The sequence below is a fragment of the Rhinatrema bivittatum genome, chromosome 2, assembly GCF_901001135.1.
Source record: "Rhinatrema bivittatum chromosome 2, aRhiBiv1.1, whole genome shotgun sequence".
NCBI classification, from domain to species: Eukaryota; Metazoa; Chordata; class Amphibia; order Gymnophiona; family Rhinatrematidae; genus Rhinatrema; species Rhinatrema bivittatum.
Window position 1 is genome coordinate 68972470 of NC_042616.1, and position 15347 is coordinate 68987816.

Sequence of the window (15347 nt, forward strand, 5' to 3'; positions counted from 1 at the left end):
TAACTCGGGAAGATAGGCAGTGCCTAACTAAGACCTAGAATCATCATTTTGCTATAAATTTTGCATGAATAGTGCCCGTGATAAGATAAGGGGCATTGTTAGGGTAATTATCTTATATGGGTGCTTCCCCAGAGGTACTCTCTCTCTCTCTCTCGTTCTCTTTTTTGCCCAAAATGGGATTTGCGCTAAATATCGCAAATCACGGTTTGGGGATATCGCACAACATAATGCCATGAAAAAAGGAATAGTTATTTCCGGCATTATAATACGCATTACGTTATTGCACGCAACGTTAAGTACCCTTCATAGTCATAAACTCCGCCCAAACTCCTCCCTTTTGACTAAAGTTTCAAAATTTGCCTATGCATCTCACGATGCTTTATTTACTGCATGTGTTTGGGTGTTATTGCGGGTTTTAGGGTCCTAACGCCCATGTTTGATGAATGACCCTATCAGGGAGATAGGTACCTAAATCATCCTCTTTGAAAACTAGCTAGGGCTGAGCACCTAAAATTAGAGGCCTATTTTTTACTAGGTGCTTAAATGTAGGGCTTAAAAGGTGGGAAGCTATGGGAGCAGAGTCAGGGCAAGGAAAAGAAAGGTGCTTGGCCCTGATTTTCAGTGGTAGGCATGTAAATTTAGGGAATTAATTGCAGGCCTAAATTTAGGAAATTTTCATCCTAAAACTTAGATATCTAAATTTGGCTGAAATGTAAATGCCTAAAACATAGGGACCTAAGTGAAGCACTCAGAAGTCAATATTCAGGAAGCCAGGGAGCAGCACATTTATCTAGGAAAAGTTCACTGGATTATTTAGCTTAATATCCAGCTGAACTTATCTTCTGCTAACTATGTAATCCAAATCCCAGCGTGGATATGTAACCCTTAGTGGGGTTGTTAATCCCAAGGGCTCACAAACAAATTTATTTGTCTTCTGGGCCTGCTCCGGCTAGCAAATTCCATCCCATGCTTGAATCTCAATTCCTTGGGGGGGGATTTTTTTTATGGGGGTAAATTCTCACTTGTGGCCCAGATGATATTGTGGTACTCCCACTGTGTGTAGTCTGCAGGTGCTTCTCATGAGGTGAGAGGCTATAATAAAGTTTCTCCCCTGTTGCACCTCTGTTCCTTTTAACACAATGTATCTAAAATACTATGTAATTGTTTAATCACACTTTGCACACCCTTTACTTCCACCTTCCCTTTTCCTCCCCTAATCTTTGATTTTTCCCCTCTAAGGTTGAAATGTAATTTCCTATTCCCATTCCGCTATAATGTTTATCTACCTGTTCCTTGCAAACCGATGTGATGTGCAAACGAACGTCGGTATAGAAAAGCTACAAATAAATAAATAAAGTAGACGGGACTAGGGTCTGGATGTTAAAATAAGAGTTTACTGATTTCTAATCATTAATTAAAGTCCATTTGTCAATAATGTTGAAGTTACAAGTTACTGGTACAAGTGCAGTTCTAAGTAGGTAGGTGTCCTTTAATCATACCTCTGGGTAGACCCCAGCAGCTATCCAGGAATCCTATTGGAGGGATCCCCAACCTTAGTGCAAAAATCCCATCATCTTCTTCCTCGGAAATCCAGCCCGTCCTGGTCCCTTGGTGTTTGTGTGTGGAGATCTGTTTGGGGTCTCCCTATCTTGTTCTTCCATCCTCAGTTTATTGATATTTCTGGGGGACTTCTCTTGGGGAAAAACCAGTGGTATCAGGATAGTTCTCAGCACTGCAATCCAAGTGGGGAAGAGGGATCCAAAATCTTGCCCAATCTGCTGAAGTCCATAAAATACTTCTTAAAGTTAAAAAAAAAAAAAAAAAATACTTCTTAAAGTTAAACTGCCTTCACTGTCTCTCGCAGCAGGATCCATCACCGGTGATTGCCTACCTAGGGTTTAGAGTAGGCTCACAGGTCTTTGATCCCCTGTAGAGAGCCCTTTTGCCCTGAAAGGATATCAGGCTTAAAAATCTATCTCTCTGCAAATTAGTAGGAGAAGTGCTCTCTAGCAGGGATTGCACGATGAGATTATCTGACAGAATCTCCATTTGGAAGAAGCTGGGCGGCCTCTCCAGAGTGCAAAAATCAAACATCCTCAACCTGATCCCAAAGTGTCTTAAAATGGCTGGGCTAAATAGTAGGGATGTGAATCGTTTTTGAACGATTAAAATTATCATCAGATAATTTTAAAATCGTTCTAAATCGTTAGAGTGCACGATACAATACAAATGCCCCCGATTTATCGTCAGGGGCATTTGTATTGTATCGTTAAATAGGGCATGGGAATTATTTGGGGGAGGGCGGGAAAACCGGCACACCAAAACAACCCCTAAACCCACCCCGACCCCAACCCTTTAAAACCAATTCCTTACCCTCCCCCACCCTCCCGAACCCCCCCAAAATGTTAAGTTACCTGGTGGTCCCGCTCTAGGGCCATCGGCACCATTTTGGCTGTCACTAATTAAAATGGCGCCGATGGCCCGATAAAAAAAAAAACCCACCCGACCCTTTAAATCGACCCCCCTTAGCCTCCCCCACCCTCCCGACCCTTTTTTTTTTAGGGAGGCCCGCGCCGCTAAAAAAAAAAACCCACCCGACCCTTTAAATCGACCCCCCCTCTCGACCCCCCCAAAACCTTTTAAAATTACCTGGTGGTCCAGGGGGGCCTCAGGGGGCCTCGGGGGGTGATTCAGGGGGGCCTCAGGGTGAGAGGAGAGATCCAGGGGGGCCTCGGGGAAAGATTTCCCGTTCCCCCCGAGGCCCCCTTGGACCACCAGGTAATTTTAAAAGGTTTTGGGGGGTCGGGAGGGGGGGGGTCGATTTAAAGGGTCGGGTGGGTTTGTTTTTTTTAGCGGCGTGGGCCTCCCTAAAAAAAAAATTAGCGATGTGAATTGGAATCGGAAACGATTCCAATTCACATATCTTAACGATCAGATTCCCCCCCCCCCCCCCAGCCGAATCTGATTGTTAAGACGATCTGGCACACGATTCACATCTCTACTAAATAGTGTTTAAACATCCAATCCAGACCCTCCCGGTGGGAGGGACTGAAGGGCATGAATGACTTCTTACTAGAATGTTATAATGTAGGAATAGTGACATCTAGTGACCAGACTGGGGGAGTCTGCCACAGATATAAAGAACCTAACAGGTCGATACAGTAAGGTTGAGGTAGAAACAGTGAGGTAGTGTCAGGCGCACCCTTCCTCCGCGCACGCACAGTTCTCTTCACTAACTCCCCGATACTCTCCTCTAATCGCATGCAAATGCATGCCGCGGCTTTAAAGCGGTAGGGAAGGGTTATGCCCGCATAACCCATTTTACTGTATAGGCGCTTAATACAGCGCCTATACAGTAACCTGGGTGCGCTGGTACCTGTCATTTCAAATGACATTTGAAATGACAGGCATCAGGAAGTGTAAAAATCAAAATTTTTAAATACCTGTCGGAGGGCCGCGTGGGTCCAGGCGGCCGGTGGGATCCGGGGGGCCGGTGGTCGCGTGTTAAATCTAGGCCGCGGGCGGGTGGGCGCCTGTTCCGGGCGGCGGGGGGGGGGGGGGGGCGGGTGGACGCGTGTTAGTTTCAGACGGCCGCGTGGGTCCAGGCGGCCGGCGGCAGCGGGAGTCGGGTGGTCTCGTGTTAAATCTAGGCTGCGGGCGGGTGGGCGCCTGTTCCAGGCGGCGGCGGCAGCGGCAGCGGCGGCGGGGGGACACGCGTTAGTTCGAGACGGCCGGCGGGCGGCGGGTGGTCGCGTGTTAAATCTAGGCCGGGTCTGCACAGGCGCGCATTCATTCAATGCCGGTGGGGGCTGCCTCTCCGGCAGCCCCCACCGGCAGTGAATGAATGAATGTGCGCCTGTGCGACCCCTGCGATTCGGCGCTCAAGGCAGTCACATGCCGTGACGTCACGCCTTGAGCGCCGAATCGCAGGGGTCGCACAGGCGCGCATTCATTCAATGCCGGTGGGGGCTGCCGGAGGCAGCCCCCACCGGCCTAGATTTAACACGCGACCACCCGCCGCCCGCCGGCCGTCTCGAACTAACGCGTGTCCCCCCGCCGCCGCTGCCGCTGCCGCCGCCACCTGGAAACAGGCGCCCACCCGCCCGCGGCCTAGATTTAACACGCGACCACCCGACTCCCGCCACCGCCGGCCGCCTGGACCCACGCGGCCCTCCGACAGGTATTTAAAAATTTTTATTTTTTCTTCTGACAGGTTTTATGTGTCCCACATCATTACATTTTCTCGATCATCTCTGTATCGCTTTTTTTTTTAAATTGTGTTTTATTGTTTTTGAGTATCTTAAGCGGTGTCGATGGATTTGTTACTAGACTCACTGTCCTAACTCCTACTAGGGGGAGGCGGTAAACTAACACGTTACGGCCGCGGCAAAACAGTGCGTTACTAATGAGAGAACCTGAGTGCCCGTTACGGTATCGGAGGGGAATAGCTAATTCCTTCATTATACAGCTAATTCGTTCATTTACATGCCGGGTGCGGGAAGGGTTACGCGTCTGTTTTAAGAAGCGCTACGGACGCGCAAAACTGGAGACTGTATCGCTGGTTTGCCTTACGCGTCCGAATTGTGCGCAGCGAGCTCGTTACAGACGAGAAATCTTCAACTGAACTTTACTGTATCGAGCTGTGTGACAGATAAAGTAATTCCGTCTTCAAAGGAGTGTGAGTACAAATTGACAAGTAAATAAATGTCAATCTTTCAGCAAGGTACTGTCAAAGTAGCAACTTTAATATAAACCAATCCTTGGGCAAAGTTTATCAAACAATCCAAATGAATGTCATCACATATTTCAAGTTCAGCACCCAATACTGAGCTTATTATGGTATCATAATTTATAAACTGATTTATTCCCCCAACATGGTCATGTTTTCCTTGCTGGCTTCTTCAGGAGGGACACAGCTGTAGAGTCAGCAAGAGTAAGAATCATAATCACACAGTGGAGAAGATACACAGAAATAATTGCAAACAAAAATTCTGCCTTTACGTATCAGAATTCAGATCTACAGCTGTATACATAGTTTTTTGTCCCTTGTGGTCACCTGGCAGAGATTCATTGATGATATTTTTTTAATTTGGGGAGGTTCTGAAATCCAGCTTTACCTTTTTTATTGACTGGCTTAACATATAGGACCTGCACTTAAGAACATAAGAACATGCTATACTGGGTCAGACCAAGGGTCCATCATGATGCTAATAATGCAGCTGAAATCTTGCAATTTGTGTCAAACAGTTTATGTGAAATCTATCCCAATGTTGCAATTGGACTTCAAATTTTGTTGACAATACTTGTCTCAATTGCTTTAGCAGAATGCAAATTTTCTAAATTTAAACTCGTAAAAATCTATTTAAGATCTAGCATAAGCCAAGACTGTATAATGGGCTTTAACAATTGAACAGGAAGCAGATTGGAAAACTGACTACAACAAAGTAGTAGATGAATTTGTGACCCACTGACCATGCTCATCAAATTTGGTTTAAGTAGTCTGGAATGACATCTGTTTAGCTAATTGTAGGCCTAGGTCTGCTACTAGCAGCTCTTACTTTGACAGACTGAGAGTGTTTCAGTTACTGCATTGTTGTTGTTATTATTGTAATTTACTAATGTGATGAGGCTATGCCAGTCACTAAGCCTTTCCCCATGTTTTGTTCTACTTAGGGACTGGGACAGTAGGAGGAGTTTTTTGTATTTGGGATTCCTACCATTGCTGTAACTCCACCTTTGTGGGGTAAGGCTTCTTGGGGGTATATAATCCCTTGGAGCATGCTCAGTGCTGTAGTTGGTAAGGAGTGGGTTAGGAGCTAAGGAGAAGGAAGAAGGCTAGAGATCATCCCAGGATCTCAAGCAATTTGATTGAAGAGCAGGAGAGTTCCCCACGATCTCAAGGCAAGAATGGTTAGATAGCTGGAGATTCCCCCCAGGATCTCAGAAAGATCATTCAAGAATTCAAACCAGAGTTTTGAGGAAATGATTTCTGAGAAGATTTTTGGATTGAATGACTAGACCAGAGGGAACAGCATCCCCCCCAGGACTGGATCAAAGATGTTTTTGCCAAGGCAACCAGTTAATAGCATGGGTGAAGAGAAGGACTGAGACTTTTGAGCCAAGGAGCCTTGAAGATTTTGCAGTTGGATTACAGATTAAGAGTTTTGATCCATTTTTGTACTTGGGAATTGTTTTCCTCCAACTTTGTGCTTGGGGATATTTTTCTATCTTTTTGTTTGCTGCGTTCTGGGACCCCATTCCAGCAACCCAACCCTCCAAGCAGAGGAGATGTTCCTATGAATAACAGTGCAAAAGAGCCTAGAAGGGAAGTAACACCTAAGCTGGGCAAACTACCTATCATCTTCATTGCTGCAATTTTCCTGATGCTGTTTTTGATGTTTTGGAATACTGGCTTGGATTGTTATATTTAAGATGCAGTAAATATTTTATTTTGAACACCATTTTTTAACTCCTTTTGATGTTTCCCAAATATTTCCAGCGCAAGAATGAATGAATGGACACTGGTGTGAATCCTGATTTCTCTCTCTTGTATTGCTATTGGCTTCCTTGCTCCTTTCCTAGACAATTTGGCACCTTCTGGAGATTCTCTACCAGGAGTGCGAGCCAGGACTGTGATAGAAAGTGACAGCATTAGGGGACCTGAAAGACTTTCTTTCTTCCCAGATCCAGATTGGACTTGGACCTGATTTTATCTTCTTGTCACGTTTTATTATACTGTATATGTTTATTTGTTTTATTATATTATGTATGTTAACTTGTTCACTGCCTAGGCTTCAGTGTTAAGCGGTTTATAAATTCAAATAAATGTAATGTAAATGTAGCACCCCTGGATGTGCCTAAACCACTCATATGGGGGACCAACTACACTAATATGCAATTTTCCTAGATTTCGTAGAACAATTAGCCTTGCTTTGATGACTATTTTTACTTAGTCTATAGTTTTTACTATATTTTGAGCTGTAAAGTGAGGAAACATCTGTAGAGGGGGTAATACGATGACTGTGTCTAAATTATGAACAGTAATGAAACTGGAATTTTGCAGTCATCAAATATGAAACAAGATGAAGCATCATCAACGAACATCTGCTGAAAATGATAATCTCATTCTTTTCCAAGTTGAGGGCAAGATAATTGTGAATTAGCCATGATCTAATTGTAGAAAAAAAGATTGTTAACAAATTGTTGCTAGCAGACCAAATGTTGCATCGGAGGTGGACCCTTGGGCCGAGGTGGGGTTGACACAACCCATAGGTAAGGACCTATGGATCCCCACCGTCGGCAGGTGGAGTGGGCTGAAAGTCAGAGGCCGCTGGAGCTTCACCTATACCAGCCCTCATTACCCACGGGTTGAGCTTTTGGGTGCCGGGGCTGGCAGGACTTAGGTGGGCCTCTGTGTATAATTGCAGGAGAAGTGGGTTCAGCCCAGAGGCAGCAGGCAAGGGATGGTACAGTTCTACTTTGGACTGGATAATATCCTGGAAACTCGGGCGCCAATGGAACGAAGACAAACAGAGGGCGCTCGAGCAAAGGTAGGCCAAAGCCTGATGAATCCACATCCAGGCAGTAGACAGAAGAGGCGTCCAATGGAAGGCTTGAGTCAGGGCTGGCGGCAATTCAGAGGCAATGGCAAACAAGGCTGAGGTCTGATCATGGAGATAGTCAATAGCATAGTCAAGTGAAGCTGAGGTCTGATCACAGAGATAGTCAATAGCATAGTTGGACTAAGCAAAGGTATGGGCTGGAGATAGGCTGTAGCATGGTCAGGCGAAGCAGAGGTCTGAGACTGGAAGGCTGTAGTGTGGTCAGGCGATGCGGAGGTCTGGGTCTGAAGATAGGCTGGAGCATGGTCATGTGATGTGGAGGTCTGGGTCTGGAGATAGGCTGGAGCATGGTCAGGTGATGCGGAGGTCTGGGTCTGGAGATAGGTTGGAACGTAGTCAGGCAAAGCAGAGGTCTGGGACTGGAGATAGGCTATAGCATAGTCAGGTGAAGCAGAGGTCTGGAACTGGAGATAGGCTGTAGCGTAGTCAGATGAAGCAAAGTCAGTCTGTGTAGTCAATCCGAAGCATAAGCAGAACAGGAACAAGGAAACAGGAACCAGGAACAAAAAGGAACAGGAACGCAGGGAAGAGACGAATCTCTTAGCAGTAACGAGTACTCGACCAGCGAGGAGACCTGTTGCAAAGGCAACACTAGGGAGCGGAGCCTGAGCTTAAATACTGTGAATAGTTTGACATCATCATCTGGGGCCGCGGCTAGGTTACCGCCGCGGTCCCTATATAAAGATCAGCGATGTGCGCGCGCACGCCTAGGGAGGGGTGCGGCGCGAGTGGTGGCATCTCTCCACGGGCCATGCAGAGAGGCCCGACGAGTAGTGGAATCAGGAATGGGAACCCCGGAGACTGTAGCAGGGCCAGAGGCACCGGGGAAGGCCCAAGGACAGAGCTGGTGGCCCACCACCGCCAGCGAGGAGGAACCAGAGGCTAGAGTCCTTGTGGAAAGGTGAGAGGGCCGTGCTGTAGGTCTGCCACGGACGGCACCCCTAACACCAAGTGGAAAGCTTAGGGACAAAAAACTGAATGTCATCAAAGTATAAGTTATAGATGGGCCCAAAATTTTTTGTCCAGGGCACAAAATGTCCAAGATTGGCCCTGGTTAACCCTTTCATAATTTGAAAAAGTTCTCTCAGCTGACTATAAGCCAGAGACTGCATCTCAGAAAAAATTCTCTCACTGCTTTAATAGCCAACATATGGGGGTGTTAGCAAGCCTATCCTCCCTCCCTCCCTTTCTTTATTTTTGTTTTGTTTTATAGAAGAAATACTGCATACTTTCCTTTTCTTTTTATTATATTTGATAGCCTAACTCAGCAGTGCTTAAAGAGACCCGCAGATGGAGAAAAACAAAACCATACCAGCAGTTTCTCTGATGCAGATGTAGCATTCAATACAACCGGCGTGGCTTTTTCAAAATGGGCCTTTTTACTTCAGGGTTTAGAACATGTTACTGAGGCAATTATGGTAAAAATGCATCGGCGCCTCCCTTCACAATGTTGAGAATCCAGAACTTCTCCAGTGATGCAGGCGGTGCTACTTTCTAGAGACAATATGAGGTGCAAAATATAGCGACTATTGCAGAGACTTATGAGGGGTCCCCTATGTGGTGCCTTGCACCGAGATCTGGTCCTATGAATATGATTTCTGGTACTAGAGGTGATAGGGCAAGTGACAATAATGTGCTAGGGATAGAACTGATTGTGAGACCCATCAGGGAATGAAAGAAGTGCAGCTCCAGTAGAGAGATACAGAACTGAGCCAGCCCTTTATATAATGGAAGACAAAGAAGCCTTATGGTGTTTAGTCATTTATTTGATCAGCAAATCTTCTTCTGAAGATGTATTTTAGAGTGTACTGAATGCATTTTATTTTTTTGTACTGTTATATCAAATCACCAGTTGATGGCCAGGAAAAGATACCCAGCAGTAGCTGGGAAGCAGTATCAGTGGAAGAGACTAGGGATGTGAATCGTGTGCCCGATCGTTTTAACGATCTGCTTCGGCTGGAGGGAGAACAAAATCTGATCGGTAGAGATGTGAATTGGAATCTGTTCTGATCCCAATTTACATCGCTAATTTTATTTTAGTGAGGCCCGAGCAGATAAAAAAAAACCCACCCCGACCCTTTAAAAATGACCCTTTAGCTTCCCCCACCCTCCCGAACCCCCCCCAAAACCTTTTACATGTACCAGGTGGTCTAGCTGGGGGGGGGTCCGGGAGCCATCCCCTGCACTCATACCCTCCGTGCCGGTATCAAATGGCGCCGATAGCCTCTGACCTACTATTGTCACAGGGGCTACCGGTGCCATTGGTCAGCCCCTGTCACATGGCCATCGGTGCCATCTTGTGCTCCTACCATGTGACAGGGGTTGACCAATGGCAGCGGTAGCCCCTGTGACATAGTAAGGGCAAAGGCTATCAGCGCCATTTTGCTTACTGGCAGCCGAAGGCCCGAGTGAAGGAGATTGCTCCCGGATCCCCGCTGGACCCCCAGGGACTTTTGGCAAGTCTTGGGGGACCCTCCTGACCCCCACAAGACTTGCCAAAAGTCCAGCGGGGGTCCAGGAGCGACCTCCTGCACTCCGGCTGTCGGATGCCAGTACTCAAAATGGCGCCGATCGCCTTTGCCCTCACTATGTCACAGGGGCAGTCCCTGTGACATAGTGAGGGCAAAGGCGATCGGCGCCATTTTGAAACCAGTCCAGCACCGAGGGTATGAGTGCAGGGGATGGATCCCGGACCCCCCGCTAGACCACCAAGTACATGTAAAAGTTTTGGGGGGTGGGGGAAGCAAAGGGGTCATTTGTAAAGGGTCGGGGTGGGGTTTTTTTATCGAGCCATCGGCGCCATTTTTATTAATGGCAGCCGAGGGCCAGAGAGTGGGAGATCACTCCCGGGACTCCCAGTAGATCACCAGGTATTTCTAAAAGGTTTTGGGGGGGTTCGGGAGGGTGGGGGAAGGTAAGGGATTCGTTTTAAAGGGTCAGGGTGGGTTTAGGAGGAGTTTTGGTGTGCCGGTTTTCCCGCCCTCCCCCCAAATAACTCCCGTTAGTGGACACTAACCCCATTAAATATTTTTCATGATAAATCAGGGGAATTTCTATTGTTTCGCGCACTCTAGCGATTTTTGACGATTTAAAAAATATCTAACGATTTTTTTAAATCTTCAAAAAATGATTCACATCCCTAGAAGAGACTATTGATAAAATCCATGATTCCATAGCTGTGGATAAGGTTCCAACTGATATAGCACTTGTTGCAAATTCCCCAGTTACTAAGGATGATGTAATAGAGCAGACTAACAAACTAAAGAGTAATAAATAACCTGACCCCAGAGCTCTGAAAGAACACAAAAATGAAATTGCAGTCTATTACTAGTAATTTGTAACCTATCATTAAAATCATCTATTGTAACTGAAGATTGGAGGGTGGCCAATGTGATGCCAATCTTTAAAAAGGGCTCCAGTGGTGATCCAGAAAACTATATCCCTGTGAGCCTGACTTCAGTACTGGGAAAAATCATAGAAACTATTCTAAAGAACAAAACCACAGAACATATATAAAGACATGGTTTAATGGGACATAGCCAGCATGCATTTACATAAAGGAAGTCTCGCCTCATCAATCGGCTACATTATTTTTAAGAGGTTAATAGACGTGGATAATGGTGAACCAGTGGATATAGGGTGTTTGGATTTTTCAGAAGGCATTTGACAAAGTCCCCCATGAGAGACTCCGGAGAAAAATAAAAAGTCATGGGATAGGAAACAATGTTCTATTGTGGATCGCAAATGGGATAAAAGATGGGAAACAAAGTGTAGAACTAAATGGTCAATTTTCTCAGTGGAGAAAGGTAAATTGTAGAATGCCTCAGAGATCTGTTCTGGGACCAGTGATTTATTTTTATAAATGATCTACAGTACCTGAATGTAATCCACTTTGGAGCACTGAAAAAAGTGCAAAAAGCAGAATCTAAATCTAAATCTAGAAACAGGTACGATGAGTGAGGTGATCAAATTTGCAGATGGCATAAAATTATTGTGAGTTGTTAAATCATAAGTAGTTTGTGAGAAATTACAGGAGGACCTTGTGAGACTGGGAGACTGGACAGATGAAATTTAATGTGGACTAGTGCAAAGTGATGCACATAGATAAAAGTAGCCCAAACTGTAGCTGCACAATGTCAGGTTGCATATTAGGAGTTTCCACCCAGGAAAAAGGCATCATCATGAAAAATACTTTGAAATCCTCTGCTCAGTTTACAGTGGTAATCAAAAAAAGCTAACAGAATGTTAGGAATTATTAGGAAAGGAACGGAGAATGTCATAATACCTCTGTATGGGCCTCATTTTCTAAAGTATCGCAGGCCTTAGATACTTTAGGGAATAAGGGGCGGGGGGCCGAAACGGGGGGTGGGCCTGCGCTAGCCGGCAGCGATCGCACCGTCGCGGTGCGATCGCTGCCGGTTTCGCACCCAATAGCGCCACCATAGGAGGTGTAGCTATTGGGAGCGAACGCGCATGTGAAAAGGGCCTTACCTTTTCGTCGTCCGTGGCGGCTTCGTGGAGTCGGCCCAGGTGACGCCCCGACTCCTCCTCTTCCGGGGCCGACTCCGCCCCCATTTTGGTATCGCACGCGGAAAGGGACGTTTCGCATGTGAAACGTCCCTTTCCGCGTGCGATACATTTAGAAAATAAGGCCCTATGTAAGGCATGTTTGCCAATTTTACTTCAGGAGTTTAAGCTGATGTGAACAGAAATTACCAGCTCTATTACTACTATCAAAGCAGACATTTCTAAAATAAAAGAAAGAGTAGAACTAAATGATATTCACATTGGAAAACAGATAGACTGTACAGCAGGCTTCCATTAGAGAATCAAATGAATTCTAAGAAAAGCAGGATATGGAAAACAGACAGAGGAAGATCCAATATTAGAATTCTTGGGGTGCTGAAGTACTATGGACAAAAAGACACCAGGAAGGATTGTCCAAGAAATATACAAGCAGATACTGAGCAAGGAAATGCACAAAAGATCAAATTTGAGAGAGCCCATAGAACAGGGAGACATAACAATTCAGCAAACCCCACCCCGAGATGCATTACAGCCTGCTTTCACTCTTTGGAAATAAGCAAAACGTTCTATTTTAAATCATAGAGAAAGAATCCATTCTGTACAATGGGGGATCAAGTGAAAGTTTTCCTAGATCTGGTACAAATGTTAAACAAAAGAAAGGAAGTAAAACCATTTACAACATGGTTCAGAAAGAAGAATATCCTATATAGATGGGTTTACCCCTTTGCTATTGAGTTTACCTAAAAAAAAAAAAATGTTGCAGAATGTCCAGGATTTTTTGGAGACTTTGGATGAGCTTAAGGAAGATAAAGCATTCCCATATTCTGAGGATGAGGAGCTTGTGAATTCCCACCCATGGTCTGAAGCTCATGGCCAAAGGAAAAGGATCATAGAAGACAAGGAGTTGAATCTTTCCTATTTTAGGAAGAGAAAGAAGAAGATGTGGAACAATACTGAGAATCCTTCCAAACTATATACTTGACTCTTCTTTCAAGTCTGAAATTCTACAAATCCAGACTATTTTCTTATTAAGATTTCAAGTTACAAAAAAGTAGGAAGGAATATTAACCAGGCACCATCAAAGTGTGTTAACAAACAAAATTTTAGGTACCTGAATACATTTAAGAAAATATTTTATTAACAAAATAGTTAAGCATATAAATTACACACAGAAGACCATTTGTGCACATACCATATAACAATGTATGGTGGATATGCCCTGTAATTAAAATGTATTGGCGGGGTTAATAACATTATTAAAGCTCAGCTACATGAGAAGCCAGTGAGATTGCTTCTAGGTCTGCAAATATCAGATGACATTATATTAAGTAAAAAAAATATTAATATTCTACTGGGGCATTAACTAGTTGGTGTGAAGCAGAATATTGCACAGCACTAGAAGTCTAGTGAACAAACTCCAATAAAAAGCTGCTTACAGTCCTGATGAAAAATGTTTAATATGGAATTAACTTTCACTGTTAGAGAAAAATATCAGAATGTACTGAAGATCTGTGATCCCTTTCTTAAATTTACTGGCAACGGCAGGGGCAGAATTATCCACAATATCTCACTCAGTTCCACAAGCCATTTAGCTTTATGAATGGTCGGTGTATTCTGGGTAACTGTTTTCTCTTTTTTTTTTAAATAGGAGTAATAATACTGTTGGTATCTTTGAACTATCATACTTTGGCTTGTTTATAAAGGGAGGGCATACAAGTTTCTAAGCTTTGGAGACACTCCTCTTGTTTTCAAAAGCTACATTTTAATCATTTATGATTTTCTATGGTCCTTGTGGATTCAGATATTGCATGTCTATGTTTCATGTAGGCTGTTTAATCTCCCTGCTTTTTATCTGATGCTTCTTTGTATTGTTACTGTTATTACATTAAATAAAGTTTGTTTAACAACCCCCCCCCCAAAAAAAAAAAAAAGAAGCCAATTTATATAGCTTCCTCAGCTGATGATGTCCAGTCCTTTAAGGCTTTTTACACCATAACTGCTGAAAGTGATTCAATTGTTTTTTTCAGCAACCAAAGCCTGTCAGGATATCAGGGTATATTCCTAACCCATTTCACCAAATGGGTCCTCGAGTGCAAACTGATCTACTTTTGCTGCCAAAATAGCATTCCAACTATTCATGTATTGCTCCAGTGAAAGATCAGAAAAAGTTAGGGGGAACCTTGTCCCATGCAGAGGCCCAGCAGTCTGAAGTAATTACTTTCACGCTGTCAACTTGAACAGTAACTTTGTCAACCACTGGGGAAAAAATGAACTGCCTTAACAACAAAATTTGTATAAAACATGATCTGGCCATCACAACACTGATTCTGGATTGAGTCCTTTAACAACCCAACCCTGTCAGCAACACAGACCAAATCTATGCCCTGCCTCATAACTGATGGAGTGAATCGCCTGCATAAAAGCCCAAATCTTCCAGTTGATTAAAAAATCTTTTCAGACTAAAACAAATAGAAAATGTATTGAAATCCCCCAGCAAGAGGAAATGACTATAGTTAAAGGTCAAATCAGAAATAATATTAATCTAAAGAAGTATCTTCTTGAAATGGCAGCCTCTACACCAATAACAAAATCAGAGCATTAGGACCCAAAAATTGAACCACCAATCAGAAGCAGGCAACGGTCTAAGATGAGATTACCTGAAACAAAATGTTTGTGTGTTTCGTGGATCCTTGGCCCGAGGTGAGAGTTGATACCACCTGCAGGGAGGAGCCCCACAGGTCCGCGCCGTCGGGAGGCGAGGTCAGCAGCAGCAGGAGATACAGTAGTAGTGGTAGAGAGATGGAGTGTCCTGCGTCACAGCCACGTGATCAGCAGGAGCTTGTAGAGAGAGCACTGTGAGGAATCCCGAGGAGTGGGGCAAGAGACACAGATTGGAGGGAACCCACAGTATTCAGGTAGAACTGGAGATGCAAGACCAGAGCAGGAACCTCCAACAGAGAAGTACTAGGCAGGCCCCGAGGAGCGGGGAGCACGAGACAGGAACTTCTGAAGGAATGCAGCAGAAACTGTCCCGAGGGGGGGGACAGCATAGCAAGAGAGGCTCTGGTGTGATGACATAGGCTGACCCGCAGAGCGGGGAAGCCCAACTCGAATCTCCAAAGTAGTGACGTAAGCAACCCCGAGGAGCGGGGCTGTGCACGATGGAATCTCATGGAGGGAAACAGAGGCACTACCCCG